The 24,223-nt window shown below is 45.1% G+C and overlaps 1 long non-coding RNA gene across 1 annotated transcript in view; it reads right to left on the reverse strand.

Annotated features, from left to right (window-relative positions):
• LOC146193319 (uncharacterized) overlaps positions 1-23,884 on the reverse strand; it is a 55,561-nt gene extending 31,677 nt beyond the window's left edge. The window contains exons 1-2 of the long non-coding RNA XR_014706440.1: positions 23,778-23,884; positions 6,198-6,332 (exon numbers count right to left, since the gene is read on the reverse strand). This is a non-coding gene — a long non-coding RNA (uncharacterized LOC146193319). The remainder of the gene's footprint in view (positions 1-6,197; positions 6,333-23,777) is intronic.
• Between the last annotated feature and the right edge of the window lie 339 nt (positions 23,885-24,223).

Consider the following 24,223-nt stretch of genomic DNA (forward strand, 5'->3'; position numbering starts at 1 on the left):
AACGTGAGATCATTGTGTTGCTCTCAATGCAAAGTCTCTGTGTTTGAAAATGGCTTGAAAGCGAGGGTGAACATCCCTCGATGTCTGATTCTCCGGTATTTGTTGGCAACCGATGGCGCGACAAGCAGTCAGCAACGCTTTGGCGACGGCCACTTTTGTAGCTGACAGAAAAGACATATCCCTACAGGCCTTTGTTCCAGCATAAGGATAGATGGTCGGTCACAATCGTAAACGAATGTCTATATATGTATGGGCGGAATTTCTGGACGGCAGACAACAGCCAGTCATTCCAGTGAAGTTACTGTGTAATTACGCTCTCAATTCAATATTGCGCGGCTGACATACGCAAATACGTGATCGGCACCGCTATAAACCTGTACGAGCACCACCCCAAGGCCGACGCCACTAGGCTCAGTGTGAATCTTCATGGCTGCGGCAGGACCAAATAGCGCAGAAGGGGTGCATCGGTCAGAGAAATTTCAGCTGGTTGAATGCCGAATCCGAATCGTGTGTGCAAACAAAATGAGAGTCTTTTTGCAGAAGGACACTTAGCGGATAGGCAAGTTGCGCAAAGCCAGGGCTAACGCGGCGGAAATGTGTCGACAGTCCAAAGGAAATTCCAGACTTTCTAGTGTACGTGCCTTTTAAAAGTCTCCAACATCAGAAATCTTCTGCGGATAAGGTCGAAAGCCATCCTTATCCATGAGGAATTAAGAACAAGAATTGATCGTTCTAAGAAGTGGCGATTCTTAGAATGTAAGATGAGGCCGGCCTTTCTGGTACAGTCAAAGGCGATTCCAAGGTGTTCATTGTGCTCTTCAAACGTCTTGCCAAAGCAAAAAACCTTATCCAGATAGTACATACCAATATCTCATTTCAGGTAATGAAACACTGTATTCATGCAACGCTATAACGTCTCCGGGCCTTACATAAGCAGAACGACATTCATTCAATTTGGACAAGCCGTCAGGAGTTACGAAGGCAGTCTTTCCTCTCGCGCAGACGAATCTGTATTTGCCAATGCCCGGAGCGGAGACCAGCGGATGGCAAGAAAGATGCCGAGTGCACATATAAGACAACATCATCAATGCGCGGCAGTGGATACACGTCCATTTTTATGACCGCATTCAAGCGACTATAAAAGAAGCAAAATTGACATGAATTGTCCTCTTTTCTGATTAGTGTTACTGGCGCGGCCCATTTACTGAAAGCATCCCGAATCACTTCTTTCTGCAGTAGCTATTCAAATTGATTGTGAATAAATTTGCGGTCGGCTGGAAGAACTTCATAGTTTCTGCATGCGATAGTCTGGCATAGAAGAAATAGATCCTGTCCTGGCAAAGTCAAACACAAAAGTACGAGATACCAATTTCCTATGGTTGGCGTACTGCAGCGGCGACTCCTAACGTCGCGGCCGGATAGGAGTCGGCATCATGTTGTGCTCGGAGGCAAAAGAAACAGCGCCATCGGTGCGCGAGAAAGAGGTCGGCGAAGAGAAGCCGGCAGCTGCTATTAGCGCATGTTGAAGTCGAAATGGACGTCGTGCGGAAGCACGCGTATATCGACGGCGCTGGCAATAACGGAAGATGTGTCCGCTGCGGCCGAACTGTAACGAACCGATACCTTCCAGTTCATTCGAAGTAGGAGGCTGGGCGTGTGTCGAGGTGGTCCAGATAGAAATTATTGATAAGATTACTTATACCGTTGACAGTTGTTCGCAAAAGTTTGATACAAGGGGGCCATCATGCCCGTCCTGGCCGTTGAGCCTACCGTTGTTGGTACATTGAGCGCTGGGCGTAGGCAGGTCCATACGTGGCTCAAGCACCAAGCATGCGTGGTGCACTTTATTGTGGACAGCACCTTGTAGCTGAGAGTTACGGCTACCTTTTCACGCATGATCCGCCGAAACATTTATTTATTTATTTGGTTACTATCAGTGCCTTTGAGGCGTTACAGTTAGGAATGGTTTAACTACTTATACAAATAGAACTAATGAGAATTTTTTAACATAGGTGATGTAGAAGCGCAGATTTGGAACCTTCGGGTTCGGAAATGGAGAGGATGCAGGTGGGCAGGTGGTTCCAGTCTGAGCTGGTGTTGGGAAGGAAAGGGTAGACATACTGGTCAGTCTTGCAGTTTGGAACATTCACTTTAAAACGATGATCAATTTGGGATGATATGTAACTCGGATATGTAACTTTGTTTCAAGGATTAATTTGTGTAATATATTTTGAGGAAAGTGGAAAGTCGAGAAAATTGACAACGCTCCTAAAGATCTGGGAGATCTAGAGATCTCTTCATGAATGTGACAGTAGATGAACGGTAGTAGTTACTCAAAATAAAACGAGCTGACCGATTCTGGACAGATTCTAAGATATTATTAAGTCTTGATGTTAGGATCCCACACAGAAGACGCGTATTCTATCTTACTACGAACGACCGTTTTGTAGAGAAGTAGCTTTAAAGGAACCGGAAGCAAGTGAAACGTTACGGCGAAGGAAGGCAAGCATGCGGTTAGTATTGCTTACATGTTCAATGTGCGTTTTCCATGAGTGGTCATTGCTGATGTGTACGCCAAGATACTTATATACTGAAACGAAGTCTAAAGATGAGCCATTAAGAACGTACGGATGTGGGTTAGCCTTGTTAGGAAGTCGTGTGACTTTCGTTGCTTTACATTTGGATACGTTAAGTTTCATTAGTCGGATTTCACATCATCTAGAAATGTTATTAATATCACTCTGCAAAACAACAGTATAAGATGGGTTAGTAATTTCCCTATATATCACACAGTCATCAGCGAAGAGCCGGATAGATTATGCTACAAGATCAGGAAGGTCATTAATATAGGTTATAAAGAGGAGAGGTCCTAGTGCAGATCCTAGAGGAACGCCCGATGTTACCAATGAAACATTGAAGTTATTGTCATTAGCTGTCACGTATCGTGTGCAGCTTTCCAAAAAAAAAAAAAAACACTCAATCCAGTGTAACACGTCATTATCTATGTTCAGTTTACTAAGCTTTTGGAGTGGAAGAGGATGAGACACGGTGTCAAAGGCCTTAGCGAAATCTATAAAAATGCAAACAACGACCGATGAATGATCCAAATGTGCAAAAAGATTATTAGTAAAACTATTACATGTGTTTCACAGTAATGATTACGTCAAAAAACCTGTATATTGGCTGTAAAAAAGAATTGGACCCAAGATGTTTTGCAAGGGCTAAATAAATAACATGTTCAAGTAATTGGCATGGTGTAGATGTTATCGATATTGGTCTGTAATTTAAAGGGCAGTGAGCATAACCAGACTTGTGCACCGGAGCCACCTTGCCCACCTTCCGTTCGTCAGGGAACGTGCTGGACTGCAAAGATTCAGCAAAACGTTCTGACAACATAAGTGAAGAATAAGTGACGGTACTTGTTGATGATACCTTCAACGCCTGCAGATGATGAGAGTTTAGCATTATCAATAAGTTTAGAAATTCCGTCCCACTCAATGGTGATAGCATCTATCAATGACAATCGTGAGGAGGATACGTTAGGAATGTTAACCGGCATAGCTCTCATGAAACATGAAGAAAGCGTATCATTAAATAACGTGCAGCACTGGTTCGATGGGACGAGACCACCTCAGGTATTTTTCAGTAAAACAGTTTTTTTTTCGGATTCACGTAAAGAACACTCAAGAACTCGCGCGGGTTAGTAATCAGTAATCTAGGCAAGGTACTTTCAAAGAAGCTGTGTTTTGCACTATATAAAGAATTCTTATACTGCGCTGGTAAAGCGCAATAAGCATTCCATCTATCACTAGAGTTCGATGCGGTGCAGCGACGGAAGATGCGTTTTTTTTTCTAGCTTAGGAGTCGTTTCAATGAAATGTTGGACCGTGGTGAACGTTTAGTGCACGTTATCTTGCGAAGAGGGATGTACTTTTCACTAAGGGCTTTTAGTTTATCTTTGAAAAGAGACCAGTTATCATGCAGTGAATGTTCCCAGATTCCGGGGAAAAACACGTCAGCAAATTGTTCTTGATCATTGTTAATTGCAGCGTAATTTCCTTTTTTGTAATCCCGCATTATTTTATGATGTTTGACTGGGTAAGGTGAGCGAGGCGGTATAGTGAAAGTGATAACTGAATGATCACTTAGTCCTGGTAGAAGCGTGAGAGATGAAACAGAATCAGGGCAGGTTGTTAAAACAAGGTCTAAATGTTGGCAGTTGATGCTGTAACGCGAGTTGGCTCTCTTACAAGCTGCGAAAAGTTGAACGTTAAGCATAAGTAGATGAAGGCTAGTGTTTCCGATGAAGGGGAAATAACCGTTGGGCCGGCTTCCATTCATGAAATGGCTGGGAAATTACACTCGCCTAAAATAAAAATTGGCGCTTTTGGAAAACTCACAATGATTTTGTTAATACAGTCATACAGGTCATCACAATATATACTTGATGATTGCGGCGACCGGTAACGCACACAAAAAAGTCTCTTTATGGTTTATCTTGATACGCGTGCAAAGAAGTTTAAGCTCCGATGGTATGAAGACGTCATAAAAAAATATATCATCGGCAACCACTACCCAAATTCCGCCAAACAGAGCATCCGGACGGTATTGTCTATAAACAGTGTAGTGCCGCTCACAATCAAACAGTTCAGAATTATCAATTCTGCTTGAAAACCAAGTTTTTGTTAAAATAATCACGTCTGCAGCCGACATGTCTATCAGGGACTATAAGGCATCGCGTTTATTTAAAAGGCTTCTTAGATTGCGTGTACGTTCTCCGTCAACGGCCACTGACCCCTAAGGACCAACAAAAGGCGAGTTGGAAGAGGCTGCTGCATCATGGACACCTGTGGATGCTGTCAGAGGGGACTTGATTTCACACACACGATCAGTTTGCGAACAATAAGCGCAATATTTGTTGTGCCCGTGTAGTTTGTTATAACGTTATAGAACGAGCCGGTGCTTTTTCCAAATTCTGTAAGCGTTTTCCGCAATTTCTAGTCGCTTTACAGAAATCTTTTTCAACAGAGATGTGGTTGTTTTTTTAGTTTCGACATCTGCGATAGGATGTGGTCGTTTGTGCTGTGGGAAAGACATTTAACAATAATCAGACGTTTTTCGCTGCTGCGAATGGCCCTAATCTATGTGCCCGTAATATTGCCTCATGACTCAGTTGCAAGGAGAGAATATCAGTTAGGAATGAACGTACCTTTTGTTCGGTTTGGGCCGAACTCTCATCTGGTTCATCTTCAAATCCATAGAGAATTAAATTATCTCGCCGTGACCGATCTTCATACTCATCGAGACGAGACGGGATCGTGGTTGTCTGATCTTGAACAGCTTCCGTCACCACGTGGTTAAGTTCCATAGTATCGGGAAGCCCTTCCAGCGAGTCCGCTCTGGTCTCTGCTGCTGCTAGCCTCGCGGTAATATCGGAAACACGTTCCCCGAGAAATTTTTCACTGGCTTTCACCTCAATAAGAGTCAACATTATTTCTTGGTGGCGTGATTCCAGTGTAGTTGCCAAGGATTTTACGGCTGTTAAAATTTCGCTATTCGTGTTGTCACCATCATTCCCCGGAGGGCCAGGGTTGAGTTCAACGTCTCCAGACATCAAAAGTAATATAGCTACATCCACACATTCAGCAACCAATAATGACAAAATTTGTGGGCATGGCGATGTGTTGAGGCGATGTGTTGTGAAATACGAAGATCAATGCGGGCGACACTTTGGATTTTATGTGGCGAGCAAATGTCGGGGATGTTCGCCGCGACTTGAGCGCTCCAAACGCATGACACTGCTGCATGAAGCCAGCTGCAGAGGGTTGTCTTTTGTATAGAAAATATTAGAAAAGTCTACAGCAATTCCATTGAAGGGGTGTCCCACCTTGTCCCCTTGACCAAACGCAAAACTTCCTCGACGTACATCGTGCATGTCTCACCTGGAACCTGAGCTATTTGTACAAGGGTCTGTTCGGCTCTATTTTTCTTGGCCGAAGTACCACTGAAGCACTTAGTGATTTAGCCCACAAACCGGGTCCAAGTGGTAAGTTAGTCTTCGTGATTTTCAAACTATACGAAAGCGGTCCCGGCGAGAAATACAAAATTACTGAGCTGGGCAGTCGCATCGAAAGAATTCTGCGTACTGTCTCGTTAGTAATGAATCAATCAGTCTTCACGGTCGTCAACTGATTCACCTGTGATAGTGCGAGCTTCCCGATGGGGTGGCCAAGATCTGGGTTATTCAAAACCTTGCGTCTGAGCCTCTCGAGTCACATGATGCGGTGGCTGCGATGAACGACCAGCGGATCCAGGGCTCACATCCAGCCGACCTGCGAGAGGTATGAGGATCGATACTCCGCACTTAGTCAGCATCCTCTTCTGACCATAGTCACTTTCAATTCATTATCATCAGTCTCTGCGCAGCACGTGACAATATTAAGCTAAACAACAAAAGAGCAGCAACATAAAAAGTACTTAAAAATAAATAAGAATAGATGTACTGATACAGAAACATTAAATAATTGTGCAATGAAATATTTTATCATGGCAAGAACAAAGTTTAATTATTAGAGAAAACAATACACTTTTATATCAAGTATTATGTACAATAAAAAATACCGCGCAGCGAACATTATCAGTTCATTCATTAAAAAAGTGATATTGTGAGCACCTTTCTCGAACATTTCCACATACGTTGACCCTGAACACAGTGACGGTAATTTCTTTCGTCAATTTCGTACACAACACTGCAGTACAACGCACAACCCCATAGTCTCCGTCCATGGTCGGTTCCCTACATTCTGCCAGGAAGCATTCTCTGCACCTGATCTCTCTGACACACCCTCATATGAGCAAATCACTGTATTGAAGAATGTTAAGAACTTGCCTCAGTAAACACAGAAGCCGTCGAGACTGCAAAAAAGCAGTTACGACTCCTCTCACCATGAGTTGTCATTTAAACCCGGTTAAGAAGTCTCGCTCAGGACACACCCGCCCACAAAGTTTGCTTGAGAAACATCTCAGTCGCTTCGTCGTCCCGTGCACGGAGCTCGGACAATCTACAGCAATGTACATCGTGCAGCCCCTGAGTCTCCTGTCGACGACTGTCACTGCCGTGGAACTTACGTTGGGTATGTGTCTCAACTTAGGCCCTTCGCCCGGCACCCTTTTTTTATTTAATTCTTGTCACCAGGCTGGCCACTTTCTTCAAGAGGGGGAGAAAGCGTGAGCCCTTTTCAGCAACTTTATCCACAACTGTGATCACCACTCTTCATTTCACGTACACTTCATTCTCATTGGCGAATCATCAAAATTTGCTGTGGTCGTTCTGGTTGGATGAAATCTGTTTGCCTTTCCTTTTTATCGGGCCACAGCTTGTGTCGGCTAGCCCATAATCCTCCCTTTCTCCTCCCTTCAATATCAGTTTCTTGTTTCAGAATTTCTCCTCTCCCTTGCATTACTCCACAAATCTTACAACCGCTCCTTCGTTACATAAACTTGTTTCTCGTCTATTTGTTCATCTTCCCCAGCAAATCCCAGTGCTCTGTCCAGATCTGTGACTTTTTCATCTCGGATGGCCGGCTCGAGTGCTGTGCACCTTAGCACTATAGTCTGCGTAGTCTCTATTTCAACTTCGCAAACCGCGCCTGATATATTTCCTTCATCAAATTTTTCCCTGTACGTTTTTGTTGGCAGGACCCCTGTTCTAGCTTGGAATCGCAGTCAGCCGCCTTGTGAGTTCTCAAATAGATTTTCCCTTCTTATGTCCCGCTGTCGCGTTCTACACACACTCAACGCCGAGTTTTCTCGCAGTCTTGTCTTCCACAGCTCTCTCTCTCTCTTTTAGCTCCCTCTTTCCACGTCAGTATTTTGCTGAGTCCCCTCAGTCGGCTGTATGTACGTAAACCGTAGGTTTCGGGTAGCGTTTGTCTATTTTGTATTTATACTTTTCATGTGTAGGTACTTGTATACGTTTCATGCTCGCCTTATGTCTTCCATTCCAGACAGTCCCTGATCATATTTTAGTTTACCAGTTAGTTCTCACCACCTGAAATGACATTCAGCCCACGTCCCCCTGAACACCCTCATTCGGAGTGTTACCAGGGCCTACAGAGCTTACCTGCCCTCTCTCACTGATTTCATGGCTTGCTTGTACTTCCCATTTAATGCACCGTATCTCACTCCCAAAAGTGTGACTTGGTACCATAATTATTTTCCACGCCGCTGTAACTGTCTCATACCTATTATAGCTTCTAAGCGCCCTGCGTTTCATATCTGAATTCCACTTTCTTTTATCTTGGATAGTACTTGTTCTTCCAGATAGTATTTGCCTTCATTTAGCCACACACTTAAATGTTTATTTTTCTCCGCATAGCCAGTCTTCGTTTCCTGCATCTCTGTTTGGTCGTTTGTATCCTCGTTATGTATAATTATTTCTCACCTCTTTCTGCTGAACTACAGATCCAACTTACAACCATATGTCCCACAGATTCGTATTAGCTCCTACAACCCATCCTGTGTGTCTGCCAGCAGAAAATGTTATCTGTGTACATTAATTCCGCTAGCACTTGTTTTATTTTATATCCTCCCTGCTTATATCCCGTCTACTGCTACATCAATCTTTTTAAGACTTCTTTCCATCTTACCCATATATATTATGGATAGCAGGGTGGCAAAGTGCAGCCTTGTGTGAGTCGTCGTTTTATTTTTGCTGGCTTTGTTCTTTGTCCCTCGTTATTTGTATATACCCTTTCTAGCAACCTGACCATGATGCCATTCACTGCAATCCGCAATATTTGTCTCCTGTTGCTGCTGCTATAATAACTCCAAAATTTTAATATAAAGTGCATCCATTCAGGCAGTGGGCACTTGGTGAAGTCTATGTTAGATTCTCTGCACTGTTTTCTTTCCTACAAATTTCTTTCCTAACGCTCTCGCACTGTTTGCCGATTCGAAAAGAGGTAGGCGCCTCTGTACGGCGCATGCACACTCGCGAGTCTCAAAGGAATGACCAAAACGTTTGAATGTAGGAATATGATTTTTGCACGCCCAGACTGTTTGGGTAAACTTTTTGTCACCACAAGAGCGGCACAAGAGATTCATATGCTAATTTAACTATTTTGATTTCTTAATTTTCCATATTGCTTGCGGGTATCTTGTCAGTTTTTGTGGGATTGCGGTGGCGTTATTAGTGCTTTATATTGTGCAATGAGTTCTTGGCAGGATATCAGTGGCCTTCCTCGAAGACCATCAACCCTACCTATTTCCTCATTAATTTTAACTATAAGTTGGTGGTATGCAACTATTGTACACTTTCGAAACCTCACTGAGCAATATTGAAGTCAACTGGAAGCACTGCTCAGAATACATAGGTAAGAGAAGTTTTCTCCGTTCGTTTCTTCAAATAATAGAAGAGTGGCATTAGGGAACGAGCCCTTTTGTTCAAAAAAGAAGCCTTGAAGGCAAGCTGACGTCTTCAAGTTCTCTTTGCACAGCACTCAAGTTAATACTTAAGATTGATATCACGCGATGACCGGCGGGGCTTTTAACTGCTTACATAGAAAAAAAATCACATGCCTTCCGAGGGCTTTTTTTCACCTTTCAACGCACGGGAGCACCGCTAGACAAACGTGTGCGTCGTGGAGGAAGTGCTGGTGGGGCCGGGGTGAAGAGGGCCGTGTATGCGCTTGCTCACGCCGCTCTATCAAATAAATTAGACATAATGAAATATTTCTGTATGACCTTTCAAAATCGTAGCTGTGAACACGCAGTCAAAAACCGTACTCACTGTTGTGGCGTTTACAACGTAAGGCCCCTTGCCGTACCGATTTGTTTGAGTATCATCCTGCGGCGCCTTGACGTAAATCAGCGTGACATCCGATGCTTCCGCTACCTGCACACGAACTTGCTTACCGGCGGCTGTGCGTTGCCAACTGTCTTAAGTCTTCAGTGCAGGGGGAGAAGGTAGAGGAGGAAAGACCGGGAGGTTAGCCGGAAGAATAAACCGGTTGGCTACTCTGCACGGAGGGACGGGGTTAGTGGATATAACAGTGAAGGATTAATGGAACTATAGGATTATGAAGTCAGTATAGTATAGGGAGTAAATCAGTGGAGTAAGTAGAATCAGCAAATTAGATCCTACTGTGCAGGCCCGCGATTCTTAAGAAGCGGAGCAGTGCCCGGGAGGCATTCAACGCAGACGTGACGATCGCCGAGACCAGTGTCCTAGAATCTTCATTTCTCTCAGTGGGCGCCCATTTAGACGCTCTATCGAATGGCAGAAAGCCTGTCTTTGGGCACTGTATGTGTGGCACTCACAAAGACTGTGGGCTATAGTCTCGTCACATCCGCACGCCTATCAGATGAAACTATCACAAATGAATAATAGTTGCAAACGCTACAACAAACCAAAGGCGGCACACCACTTTTGCTTAATGTCGGGGTAAGCCTGGTGGACGCCGGAGCTTCAGGTCCGGTCCAGGGAATATAACAGGGAGTTCGCAAACTGGTCAGAATTCTACAAGGCAAGCGTGAGCTACCACGAAAGTGCCCAACTCAACCCACTGGATCTAGGTTTTCAGTGCAAGTTAGAAGCCTGCGGTAATAAACATCGCGGCGGATATGCCGCCGTAGACAGGGCACATTCGCCCGCATGCGTCCGTTAATCGGCCTGTTGGCCAATGATCACATGAACATAGCTACTCCACTTTCTGCCCGTTCACGAGTGAAAAAGCGTTAGAACATCTTGCCTGGCAAATGAAACTCGTCTTCGTGCTTCATCATTCGTTGCAGATCTTGCGCCGACACAGCTGTAATAGCCGTTCGTTCGTGACGCAAACAGCTGCCATTTTTCCTCAACTCAAGATGACCTGTTTCGGGCTGCCCGCTTTGCCCAAACTTTCAGCCCAAACTCAGCCTGCATAACGAGGTCTGCAACGACACTACTTTAGGCTTGCTGATTATGTAAACTGCAGTCACCAGTGAGTCCGTGGTAATGAATAAGTTGAATATATCTTGCGATATAAAATATCAATATAGCTTGCGATATATAGTTTGTCAGGTAGTTTGGCTCACAGAAATGCACTTACGCACGTTGCTGACTCGGTGACGAGAACCATTCTAAACGTCATGTTGTATATAAAGGGGGCACTGTGATCGACAGCGAGGGAGGTGTTGGTAAAAACTCGGCGTGCTACACAGCGCCATGTGACGTTGCCTTTAAACAGAACTCGGGCTTTGAAATTTTTCAAAGCGGGCCGTCGTTCGTGTTAAAAATGTTTTTGTTTACGCCCGGAGAGTAGTTTTGACATTTTTCATCCTATTCGCCAGATGCTATTACCACGCAGAGGCATGTATCAGCTTTCTTCTCCGTGGCAACAGCGGCGTGGCCCCTGTGACAGACTGTAAAAGCGACTGATTAAATTGAGTGGAAACGAGAAGGCGCGAAGTGTAAGACACTCGTCAAATTCCGGAGAGTTTGCTAGCTCATGCTAGAAGCTGGATGACGTCATGATGGACTGGAAGCATATTTTACATATGAAGAAATCGTTTGCATTCGGCTAAAATATTACCGACAACCTAAGTCATGCAGTCTCTTTGAATTAGACCTCGACATTTTAGTTCTTTGTAGCTTCACCAATTGCGCTGCCAACTCATTTTTTTCTGCTCAATGAAACAGCTGTTTGAGGGACTTTTGAATAAGACCTCGACATTTTAGTTCTTTGTAGCTTCACGTATTGCACTGCCAAGTCATTTTTACTGCTTAATCCATTAGCCGTTAGCGGGGCTCTTGAATAAGACATCGACATTTTGGTTCTTTGTAGCTTCACCTATTGATCTGCCAGCTCATTTTTGCTGCTCAATAAAACAGCCGTTTGAGGGACTAATCAAGGTTAATCACAGGTTCATGTGTATATTGAGGTCAGTAAGAGCGCTTTCATATTGCTCTCTTGGCTTTACAGCCGAGATGCAGCGCAAATTTAAATATTTTCCAAGAGTTGGCAGCGCAAATTACGCTGACTCTGCTGAGGCATTTTGATATATTCTGAAACTGTTTACTCAAATACGCGTAATCTAAACCTGCTTACTTCTATCCCTAACAGTCGAATTCACGTTGCAACTTTAAACTCCGTATACTATGCATACCTAAGTTATCCTGCTTGATTGGTGTTTGTGGTACGTGGATATGTTTGCATACGCGAGGTTCTGAACGACCATTAAAAGGCAATTATGATAACCAGAGAAATAAAGGTGCATGGCTTTGTCGAGATCCATGCGTTATCCACTCGCTTCCGTGAACCGATGATGAGTCACTTGCTTAAACTCGCAAAATTGTAAAAAGAACGCGTTTCTTACAAAATACAACATCGCGCTTAGCGGATCGGTTTGTATGGATATAACCAGCAACATATATTATATCCTCTTCTGACAATCAGATGCTCAGGCAGTAGTGCAGGTGAATGGAATCTGAGTGTTATTTCCCAGAAGTGGACATAATATCGCGTCTAAACTTACGTTTATAAGAAAACGCAAACGGTCCAGGCCAGGATTCCCGATCATGGCGCTTTACTTCTCGAAACGAACACTACGTGGCTGACCACCTTGAAGCCCTGCTCGTTCTCTTATTTCTCTCCTCTAGGGGCGGAGCTTCGTCCTCGCACACGGCCGAGACTACAGCGCGGAAAGGGACGCAAAACGTCTACACGAAGATGAGCATCATACCCCTGTTAATCTCTCTCTCTCTCTCTCTCTCTCTATATATATATATATATGTGTATGCATTTATGTATGTATGTATGTATGTATGTATGTATGTATGTATGTATGTATGTATGTATGTATGTATGTATGTATGTATGTATGTATGTATGTATGTATGTATGTATGTATGTATGTATGTATGTATGTATGTATGTATGTATGTATGTATGTATTATGCAGTTTATTTATAGGGAAATGAGTGGCTCGTTATTACAGAGTTAAAGGAGCTGACAGTCTCCGAGCCTTTGACATATCTGGGGATTTATTTCTTTTTTTTATGTTTGGTTGTTGGTATGACGAGAATTAGTCCTACGGTGTTATTGGGATAAAGAATATGAACTGAAATGAAAAGAGGAAGAAAAAACAACACGCCGATGGCGGGAGTCGAACCCACGACCTCCGAATATCGCGTCCAATGCTCTTCTAACTGAGCTTCGTCGACTTTTTTTTTATTGCATGAATTGACACAAATATGTTTTACTAACTGAGCTACGTCGACGGCCGTCCGACCTTCCGCTTGCTTGGGCATTTATATGTACTAACCGAAATCTGTGAGCGTTCACCAGCGCCATCCTTGTCCCTAACGGCGGATGTGGCACATCTTATACCGCGAGCGTCACGTAGCAAGTGATGATTGGGGAGGGCGGCAGCTGTGCGAAAACTCACTTACGCTACCTTTCCGCACTCCAGACTGCGAGAACCGAAAACCTCGCAAGCTATTATGCAGTTTACGGTAAGAGAAATGAGGGGCTCGTTATTATATATTTAAAGGAGCTGACAGTCTCCGAGTTTTAGGCAAACGTTGGAGATTTTTCTTTTTTTGTGTTTGGTTGTTAGCATTTGACGAGAATTCGTCTTGTGGGGATTATCGGGATACATAATGGTAAATAAAATGAAAAGCGGAAGAAAAAATAACACGCCGATGGTGGGAGTCGAACCCACGACCTGCAGGGCTGCTTTTAAGGCGAAAACCTTTGTTGGCTCATGGGTTCGCAAATGTCGGCAGGAAATGTTCGCACTAACTGACACTAAACAAAAAATTGTCTTCACCTGGAATCGAACCACTATCCTTCCTATCTCCAGCCGAGCCCGCGAGAACAGCACGTCGGGCTTGTGAAAAGCCGGCCGTAATTCTCCTTGTCAAGCTCATTGTCAACAATGACAATGCAGTTAGTGATAATGACGAGAGTAGGATGATAATTACACTTCAGTTAGTGATAACGATGACGATAGTAGCGATTAGCATTGCGGTGGATTTACTTCATAATGAAAATAAAGCGGTAGGTATGACGATGATTATAATAGGGATGACAATGACGATGCAGTTCAGTTATTGAGAATAAACCTATTGTGGCCATCACCATCTCCGCTCTCCAGTAGACTTTAGCGCAATCCTGTAATATTTCTTTTTTGTGTTGATCTGCCCGCGGGACAGAATCATAGGACGTGTATGCAGCTAGTGTTCTGTACATTTAGCCTAGCATGATTACAAGGTTATCACATGGACTCTCACCAAGAACAGAAACAGCGCCATTTCCGAGAATCCTCGGACGTGGTATAAGGAAGATGACAGTCTCCTCTCTCTTGTAGCTGTTTGCAGCGTTAACGCCTTTTTGTTGAGGCTTTTGTTATCGTTGTCATTCTAGTTCGTGCTTCAGCGAACAAGCAATGATGGTATTGATATTTGGGACTGCGGGTTCCAAAGCTACACCAGTGGCGCGTGCAGTGCCAGGGCGTGGCGCATGGGATTGGATTTTATAACGTTTATTTGGGCCTGCAGTAGAAGGCGCGCTCGCGCGCGCGCGCGCTCCGGACGGGGCCTACGTCGTCCTCTGGGAATCGACCGCGCGGCCTGGGTCCCCACTCGCCGTGACCGGCTCGCTGGTTCCCTGCCAAGCCAGCGCCTTGATGACCTGCTGGACGGCCCAGAGTTGGTCCTCTTGATTGTCGCTCCCTGCGGCTACTTCCAATCGCGGCGGGATCCTGCCAGAGTTAGCTTCTTCCTGGTACTTGTTGCGATTTCACAGAGTAAGTGCGAAGCCGGCCGTCTCCGTTCGGCAGACTCTGCATTTGTCTGTCGGGTGCGTCTCGGGATACATTCCGTGCATCAGCGACGGGCTCGGGAGTGAGCCCGTCTGTAGCTGTCTGAATAAAACTGCTTGCTCTCGATTGAGCACCGAGCAAGCGGGGTGGAAGAGTTCTGCGAGCAGGCGGAACGCCTTGGTTATTTCGTTGTAGTCGGTCATTCGGTCCTTGGTGCTGAACCACAGCGGCCAGTCGACCGAGGCGCGGTCCCATAGCGCGCGCGCCTCGGCGTGTGCCGTCTCGTTGTGGTTGGCGTTGCGGTCTGACGCCTCGCCCGCGTGCGCCGGGAACCACTTAATTCTCACTTGTCTGCTGCCATCGTCGTTCTTGGTTGCCTTCAGTATGCGCACCGCTTCCTTCGCTATCCTGCCTTTAGAGTAATTTCTCACCCTCTGCCTCGAGTCGAATAGCACTATGTGCAGTCGCGGTCGGCGCATGGATAATTCGCGCGATATCTTACACCATGCTCGCTGCTGAGGCAGAGCCGAACACCACCGTTGCCAGATCATGTCAAGCGCGCATGGTTGTATCGTTCGTGAAGAACAGCAGCTCGCCACAATGACCCATGGTCGCAAATGACGTATACACTAAACCGGAAAAGAGATAAAAAATGGCGCTATGTTCGTCGCTGGCACGATTGTCGCAGCACAGAACAGCCAATCATTCTGTAATTAATGCCGAAAGTTGGGCGAGTTGGTTAACATTCATGATGGAAAATAGCGCGAAAGTACACGAAGGACGGAAGGAAGAAAGACACGGACAAGCGCTAACTCGCAACTGCAGGGTTTATAACCCTGCAGTTGCGAGTTATCGCTTGTCCGTGTCTTTCTTCCTTCCGTCCTTCGTGTACTTTCGCGCTATTTTCCATCATTCTGTAATGGGCTGCAGAAAAATCACGCAGGATACAGTCCTTTTACACTTTGCTTCATAGAAATGCGGCTGCCGGTACAGACGTCGTGACACGTCACAGTTCGGCCGCATCCTTCTGCCGCGGCTTTTGCCGCCGGAGGGAGCACGAAATTACCAGCGAAACCCAGCACTCGCTTACAATATAGAATACAATATTGACTCTATTTCTCAACACTCAACTTCCCGCTGTCTCACTAAAATCTCTCCACTCTTCCCGCATTGCCTGGAACCCTTCCCGGCAACTTTTTCTTTGATTATTTCTTCTAAAACATTTGCGTTGCGTTTCTTGTTTGGTTGTTCTCGTCCTTTGTTGCTTTTCGCTTTCCTTTTCTTCTTCCTGTTCATATTTCGAAAAAGCAGCAGTGGTGATCCGCTACTTTCCGACTGCACGAGTCTCACAGATCAGGAACAAGGCTCTATTAGATTGAGGAAAAGCCAGCTTGATGGTGATGGTGAGGCGCACGCAGTTGTCTGTGCGGTTTTTCCACACAGAGTTATTGGGTTCGCAGCAAGCTCGCGGCACACAGTAGGCGTTCACCACATGTCTACACTTCCATTCAAACAGACAATATCCGCATCCTCCATTTTCTAAATTCTTCGTGAGCAAGAAAACGCTTGAGAGAGTTACTTTGACTTTGACAAAACATTAAGCAACGAGCTCTTCAAAAGTACATTTTCAAAATCACATAATGACATGATCATACTCTGAAAGCGAGGATTAAACACTCCAACTCGTAAGTGCAAAGCTGAAGTCAAGCTTGCACGCTTTTGGAGTTTCAATGTTCATAAAAAATCTGCCGGGGCTGCGATATATCTGACGAAATCGTTCTCGGCCACGCAAACCAGCCATTTCGCCAAACTCGTTCAGCACCATTGCCCGCCATGGAGCTCGCGCGCAAACGCTGAAGCAATGCACTGCAACCAACTGATTGCCTCAAATATACCTGTATGACTAAATGCAGTGCTGAAGGGGAGGGGGATCAATTCTGTCTTTTTAACTGTGAAGAGATACTTGCAGTTGGTGGAAGGCATGGCTTTTCAAGTGCGCCTAAAACTATAGCTCCTAGCTTGCTTGGAAACAGAAGCGGAATTTGCTTCTGGAAAGACAAATTTGTTGGCTTGGGTGCATGCGCTATTACATGCTTCTTTGCACATCACATGTGCTCAACGCTCGCCGCTGAACACTCAGAGGGCAAATATGCAACTAGGTTACTAGAGTTCACAGCAGTTCGAGCAGTTCGCAATGCCTAAATCCTGTTCTACATGAACCATATGTCACTGGCAGTGAATGTTGGTAGATGTGAATTGTTTTAAGTCATTCTCCACAGCTGCCTTGTTCATGCAGTCTGCAAAACATATTTTGCTAGGCTGTGCCTTTTTTTAACGTCCAAAAGCGACTCAGGCTATGAGAAATGCTGTAGTGCAGGACTTCAGAAATATCAACCACCTGGAGTTCTTTAACGTGCACTGATGTCGCACCGCACATGGGCGCCTTGCTTTTAGTCTCCATCGAAAAGCGGCCGCCACAGCCTACTAGCCTGCGAATCTTGTGGCAACTTGTGGATGCTGTTCAAAAGGACTTGACATTAGAAAATGAGCATGTTGCATGTAGTGGCATGCACTTTCCGGGCCAAATTTTGGCTTTATGGCCCATTTGGTTGGGGGGACGAGAGCAGAGGCACCGAGCAGTACAGAGAAGTACAGGAGTACGCCGAGCGAGGGTGTAATTGTCCTTTCACAGGAACGCTGTCTGCGTATCGAGAGCAGCGCGCTACGACCATTTGTGACCGCACTTCCCTCCCCAGCATTCTCCGCCTGCCCGCAGTAGCAGCAGTTGCAACCCGAGGAGAAGCAAACACTCCGTGTATAACTGCTTGCTTTGCATGCCTTTGTTCTCACAGTGCGGCGATCTGCCTCCTTTGGCCCAGATGCCAGCAGTGACTCTCAAACCTGAGTAATGCTTTGCAGCCGCCATTTATAGCGTCACCGACTCAAGATAAGAAAACAGATGGCGCGGATACAACGCTTTATGTCATGTGACTTCCTCTACACTCGCTTTGGATAAGGGAGCAGCCGGGAGTGCATTCAGGGGCTCTGAGCAAAGTAAAAGACCTCCTCCTCTACCATTGGAAGCCAGTGATTCTACTCCTGCTCTACCACTGGAGGGCACCCGCTTGTCTGAGAGCACTTTCGAAGTGCGCTCGTGGGCGCCTGCTCTCCCATTAGAATTCGCCATTAGTCTTGTCCCTGTATGCCACTTGTGCTGTCTGGAGTAGAGAAATATTTCTGTAGGGCAAGTCGGAGGAAATGCTGAAAAGCATTTAAGAATCTGAACTGAACCTTAAGTAGAGAAAAGACTGTTTTCTTCACTTTATGGAGCTGAGGTAGCGTCGAGTGGAGACATGTTTTTGAATTCGGCCTCAAGGGTAAAATTTGAATTAACTATTCCTCACGCCAAACACTCATGTCCGAATGTCAAGTCCTCTGAACATTCAGAAGCAACTCGATATTCACAGGCTAACAGAACATGTTTCCCAGGCTGCATGAACAGGCAGCTGTGAAAAACAGCTGAAAACGCTTAATGTTACGCAAAATGTCGCTGCCGCTGTGATATTGTTCATGTAGAACATGTCATATGCATTGAGAAATGCTGTGAAATTTAGTGACAAAATTTGTTTATTAAGATTTGGTTTGAAGTTGCTGCTACGCTTGATCTTTGAGCTTGCAGGGCTCAGGGGAGAGGGAAGGAAATATGCGTGCTTCTTCGCTACATATACACCCAAACCAACAAATTCAACTCGCTGATTTCAGTTTCCAAACAAAGCTGGGAGCCACAATGGTCACTGCGCTTGAAAAGCCATGCCTTCGGTCTACCGTGAATATCTCTCCACAGATTAAGTGAACCAACCGCTTTGACAGCAACGTGTGTCCGAAGACGTACATAGTACCCTGATGGGACAAGCAAACCATTGATGCCTGTAGCACAGATGTTGACATTGTTCACAAGGCTCAGTTGCACTACTAGTGGCCCCAGCTTCTTTATACGTACTTGCTAAGACCAAAAATGGGAAGACTGCAAAAATGGGGGGAGGCAGCGTTTGTGTACAAAAGGGGGAGGCGACTGCTACTTTCAGGCAGAGTCTGATGCGTCCTAATCTAAACATCCTAAGCATAAACACATGCAGCAGCAAGCATGCAATGCATGTCTAAAGGTGTGCGTCTGTCGAGATATCTGCAGGCCGCCACCAAGCGTTCTCACTACGTCTTTATAGCCAACGCAAAACTGATCTGCATGCCCACCACCACTTTTCTCTCAGCACCATCGGAGCGCTGTTTAGTTTTTTAATGCAAAACCATAACTAGTCCTTTTACACGTAATTTCGTCCGTGACCATTGTTGGCTGCGTTGGTTCCGAAAGAAGAGCAATCACGCCATTGTTGAGCATAGAGCAGCTCGGTAACATAAGGCATGCGGCTGAGCTCAATAAGAAGAATCAGAAAACATGACATTTGGGCAAAGCCTTTAACCTCAAGTACACTGAGTGGCTGCCCTTAGCAGAGATCGAAAGCGAAGCCAGCAGAGCATCTATATTTACTGTGGCTTCATTAGCTGTGCATCGCCGCTTACAAGAAAAGCAGTACACCAACTGCTTTCGCAGCCAGCGACACCTACTCTTGCTCGGCTAAAATCTGCTTTTATTGATTTCCTGCTTAGCCAATGATCCGATGGTGCTAGTGTGGCCTGTGATGGAGATGCTCGAAATTATAATGCGGCTGCTGATTCCTCGCTGCCGGTTCCGCAAAAGCCATTCTTTGCAGGCAGAAGCCCCTTATCAGAAAATTTAGGGCAGTGATCGCGCAATCAGAAAGTTTGGTAAAAATGCTGATGTTTTCTAGAAAATCAGAAGGGTTGGCTGCAGGTATGTACGCAACATGCCTTCCCCAAAAGTGTGTCGTCTGTAGAAGCCAACATGCAGAGCAAACTTGCTATTAGTCCTCAAATTTGTACCGTAGCTCAGCACTAAGTAACTTCTGAAACACTGCTCATATACAGCGACAACTTAAAATGTGCAGCACCACAGAAGTATGTGATGATCAATTACAGCACTGGAGTTAGTGATAGACCATGATTATGCATACTTGCTGTCAGAAGCTGGGATGTCAGGAGGGATGCCAAAGCCATACCAAGAAAAAATAATGTGCCACAAGTTCTAAGTTAACCAGGGTTGACCTGAGCTGTCACTCAGCCAATGCTTCAGAGAACAGATCTGTGCATACTCACTGTATCCACTTTAGTGAAACGCTTATAAACCCGCAGAACAAAGCCCACAGAAAGAGCAAATGATAAGATGTCAAGTGTTTACAAGTTGAGTGCCAGTCTATGAGCCCTCAAGGTCACATAACTGCCAATAAATGAAAAGCAGGCATTCAGGGCTGCATGGAGTTGAAGTGAATGTATTCTTATGAAGTGAAGATTTCCTTTCACTATACTCAATCTCACAAGCTGTCTGCTGCACCTGGCACATTCGAGATAATATATATTATAGTAGGTAATTGTGCTCTTAAGTGCCTCTCACCCCTTGAATTGGCCAGGGTGAAAGTAGGAGCACAATGACCTACTTGGACCCTTCGCAAAACTCAATGCGTCACCTATCTTATATAGCGAAAGCCTTGTGGGAGAATATTTTTGCACATCCTGGGTGCACAGTCACGTGACACATGGGTGATGTAGCCTATATGTCACATACACATATCTCCTAATTTTTTTTACAGAGGCATGCTGCTCAGTCAAAAGACGCGATGCGCGGGAGTGTAGTGCGCACCGATTCTGGGCGTTTGCAATTTTTTGTTTTCGTTCTGTTTCTTCCGATAGTTTGATGGGGCGGCTGGTATGCAATGCGATGCGGGATTCTGGAGTCGTGAGTCTGCATTTTCGCAGCATGCCGCAGGGATGGTGCGTTTGCTTTCTGCAGTCTACAAAAAAATGTGCAAGAGTACTTGCCGTGTGCGGGGCTGCATATATATTGAGTACCAGAGTGCGAGTTATTTGCACACACGCACGCCCATACGTGCCCATACACACGCAATTTTGTAGTGGCGCAAAAAAAAGTAATTCTGTCAAGACAGAGCATATTCTAAAGGGCACGTAAACTTTGACGTTTGGATTAAGGAATGGAATTATACAAGATGTTTCACATAAGGTTTGCATTATGGGGTTTAACGTCCCAAATCGACTCAGGCTTGTATTACATGAGGGGCTTAACTCAAGGTACAAAACCGGCCCATGTGCGGACGCAGAAGTCAAACCTTCGGTGCTACAAAAAAAAAAAAGCGAGCGTGCATACTGCTCTGTGCTTTGCCGAGGCAGCTCCAAGCCATCCCTCACTTGAAACCGTGCTGCCTGCGTTGGCCAGCTTGCCCCCCCCCCCCCCCCCCCTCGATTCATTCATTTTTTCCCGCACTGCTAAGTAAAAAAAAAGAAAAGCAAGCATGCACACTGCTCTGTGCTTTGCCGAGGCAGCTCCAAGCCATCACTCACTTGAAACCGTGCTGCCTGCGTTGGCCAGCCTGCCCCCCCCCCCTCGATTTATTCTTTTTTTTTCCGCCCTGCTAAATAAAAAAAAGCATGCATACTTCTGTGCGCTTAGCTCGCCAGACAGCTAGACTCCCCTCCTGTTACCTCCGCTCCCCCTTGCCACCCGCCACTCATTTTAAAGGACGGCCAACATCCCAGCACCCTTGCATCCTTCCCACGCAGACCAGGCAACCCTTTTCTCACTCCCTCCCAGTAGAATGAAAAAGAAAACCCATGCAGGACATGTAGGAGTGACATAGTCACGTCACTTTTGTTTCAACGAGGTTAGGGTTGCTTTGGCTTGAGCAGCAGTATAGGTAGCGCTCAAGATTTTATTGCTTCTGTGCGCAGCGCGTTAGAGCACAGGGCTCGATCGGCCACCTTTGTACCGTAAGTTAAACCCGTTGTGTGAAACGATAGTGCCGGAAAATTGTTGGTTCAAAAGCTAATTAAGCCACACCTTTTGTGAATTTAATCCTTAAGTTCAAACGCCAACGTTTATGTGCCCTTAGAAGATGCTCTCAGTCTTGACAGTTCTTTCTTTTCTGCCACTGCAAAACAGTATATGTGTGGCGTGCGTGTGTGCAAGTAACTCATGCACTAGCCTTGCATGTTTTCATTACAACGAGGAAAACAAATGCACAATCCCTGCAGCGCACTGTGAAGAAGCAGACTCTTGACTCCGTGTCCTTGCATTGCTCGAATACCAGCAACGCCGCTAAACCACCGGAAGAAAAAGAATGAAAGCTAAGCAAAAGATTACAAACGCACAGCATCGGCACTCACGCACAGCATCGGAATTCCCTTGCATCATGCCTTTTGTTTAAGCGGCGCTTCTCTCTCAAGGAAAAAAAGAATACAAAACTCCACAAGATATGTGTACGTAACATATAGGCTATGTCACTGATGTATCGCGTGATTGTGCACTGAAGACATGCAAAAATATCCTACCAATTCCCTTTGGGGCAGACGTTGGGTGCAATGCTGAATATTTCTGTATCAAACCTCATGTTATGCACGAATCTGACGAGGAGCATGCCTTCACTATTCAAAACCAGAAGGGGCGGAGGGGGGGGGGCGGTTATGAATTTTGTTACTGAGTGGAGCAGGTAATGGATGTGGTCATTGTCACAAGAAATGTCTCCTGGCAGCCGCCTATTTCTGCCTCAAAGCAGGTTTGGCCACCACAGTGAAGGGGTTTGCGCTGAGCAGAGAAGCAATGCAGAAATATTCTGCCAGAAAAACCCCATACTTCATTCATGGTCTATGATTATATATGGCATAGTATTATCAATAACACTCCCCTCTTTTCTCTTTTCACTTTACATACAAATTATATTTGCTCTCAGTTTAGCTACCAAAAAAGTGCAGGGGGGCCTTCTAGAGAAGAAATTTGTGGGAGCTGATTTATAAGAAAGCAGCCATCAACAGGTCTAGTTGAAGGCAGCAAGACCAGAAAAATAACCCTCCAGAAATGTCTTCAAGGAGTTCGAATTTGAGAAAAATTTATTCACAGCAGTTTTGCATAAATGTTGTGTGAAAATTAGGAAAACAAAGACAGACATGCTGAAAAAAAGAAAAATTAAATAGGGACAAGAGAGGTGGCAACTGCGAGAAAGAGTCACCTGTAACCATGGTCTGCACGCATGCCAGGCTGTCACTTTGGGTTTATATTATATAGGCTCATGCTCTCTTCGATTGTTCCCTCTGAAGTGCACTTTTAGTTTTCATGTAGGCTTGCGTTTAGAGAAAAACCATGCAATGTTTTTGAGAATTTTAAGAAGCAAATAGTTTCAGGAGTTCCAAAGCTCCTTGAAATAGTTCCTGAAAACCAAGGGTACTCGACGATATCAAAGACTTGTGTAAACCACACTCCATGATCATCATATTGAAGGGAATGGCTTACCAGCCCAGCCTCTGGGGCCTGTGCCCAATAAAATATGGATGCATCATGTAGAACTCATGAAATCAGCTGGTAATGACATCTGTTTCAAAACTTCTGGCTTTTCTTATCGTAAAGTAAGCTCGCATTTTCAGTAAGTAGCACTTTAGTGGATAGAATGCAGTAATTTATAATAAAAGACACCTTCAGCTTGTCCTCAATGTCCTTTTATTACCCTAAAGCTGAACATGAGCTATGAGAGACATCATGAAGGAGGGCTCTGGGTTAATTTCCAGAGCCCTCTTCCACAAAAGTTCTTCAAGCTATGCAGTGGCACCAAATGTGGGCAAATTTGCATTTTGCCTCTATCAACAGGCCACAGGTACCATTCCACTCCGCATTCTCAACCTCAACAGCCAAATGTCATAGCCAATAAGCAACGGCAGCAAGCAAAGAAAACACTGAAGAAACCTTAATGTCAAAATAAACATGAGGGGTCACAAATGCAGTAGTGGGTTAGGCAAATAAAAAACTACACCTGCTGAAAGATGTCTTTAGTTCTTACATCAATGTCCTGCTTCTTGCCCACCACAGCCCAAATGGTATAGACTTTGAAGGAGCCATTGCTTACGAAGCCACATGGAACTTGCTGCAAGGTAAAAAGTACCATGACCCAACAAATTAGTGAAAACGTAATACAGTGCAACACGTACATGCAGAGGCTTTGTGAGCAAGAAATAGAGGCACAGAGTAGGAACACCACAATACTATTTTTTTTTCTTGAAATGATGCATGGCATGCTGGTGCAGGCCACTTAATGAAATTTGCCTCTGTCTGAAATTATTATTTTTAATGCAAAATTTCACTTTGGGATTCAATTAGTTGAAAAGCGATTGCCTACAGTGCCAGAGAAGAAACCATATTGACATCACCCGAGACATACCAACAGTGAAATAAAATAACTCCTTTCACTCCATCTCGTCGCCAGCCTGGCAAACGAGCAAGTCAGGC

This window comes from Amblyomma maculatum, chromosome 4 (genome assembly GCF_055883805.1).
Source record: "Amblyomma maculatum isolate TAMU_Amacu chromosome 4, ASM5588380v1, whole genome shotgun sequence".
Classification (NCBI taxonomy): Eukaryota; Metazoa; Arthropoda; class Arachnida; order Ixodida; family Ixodidae; genus Amblyomma; species Amblyomma maculatum.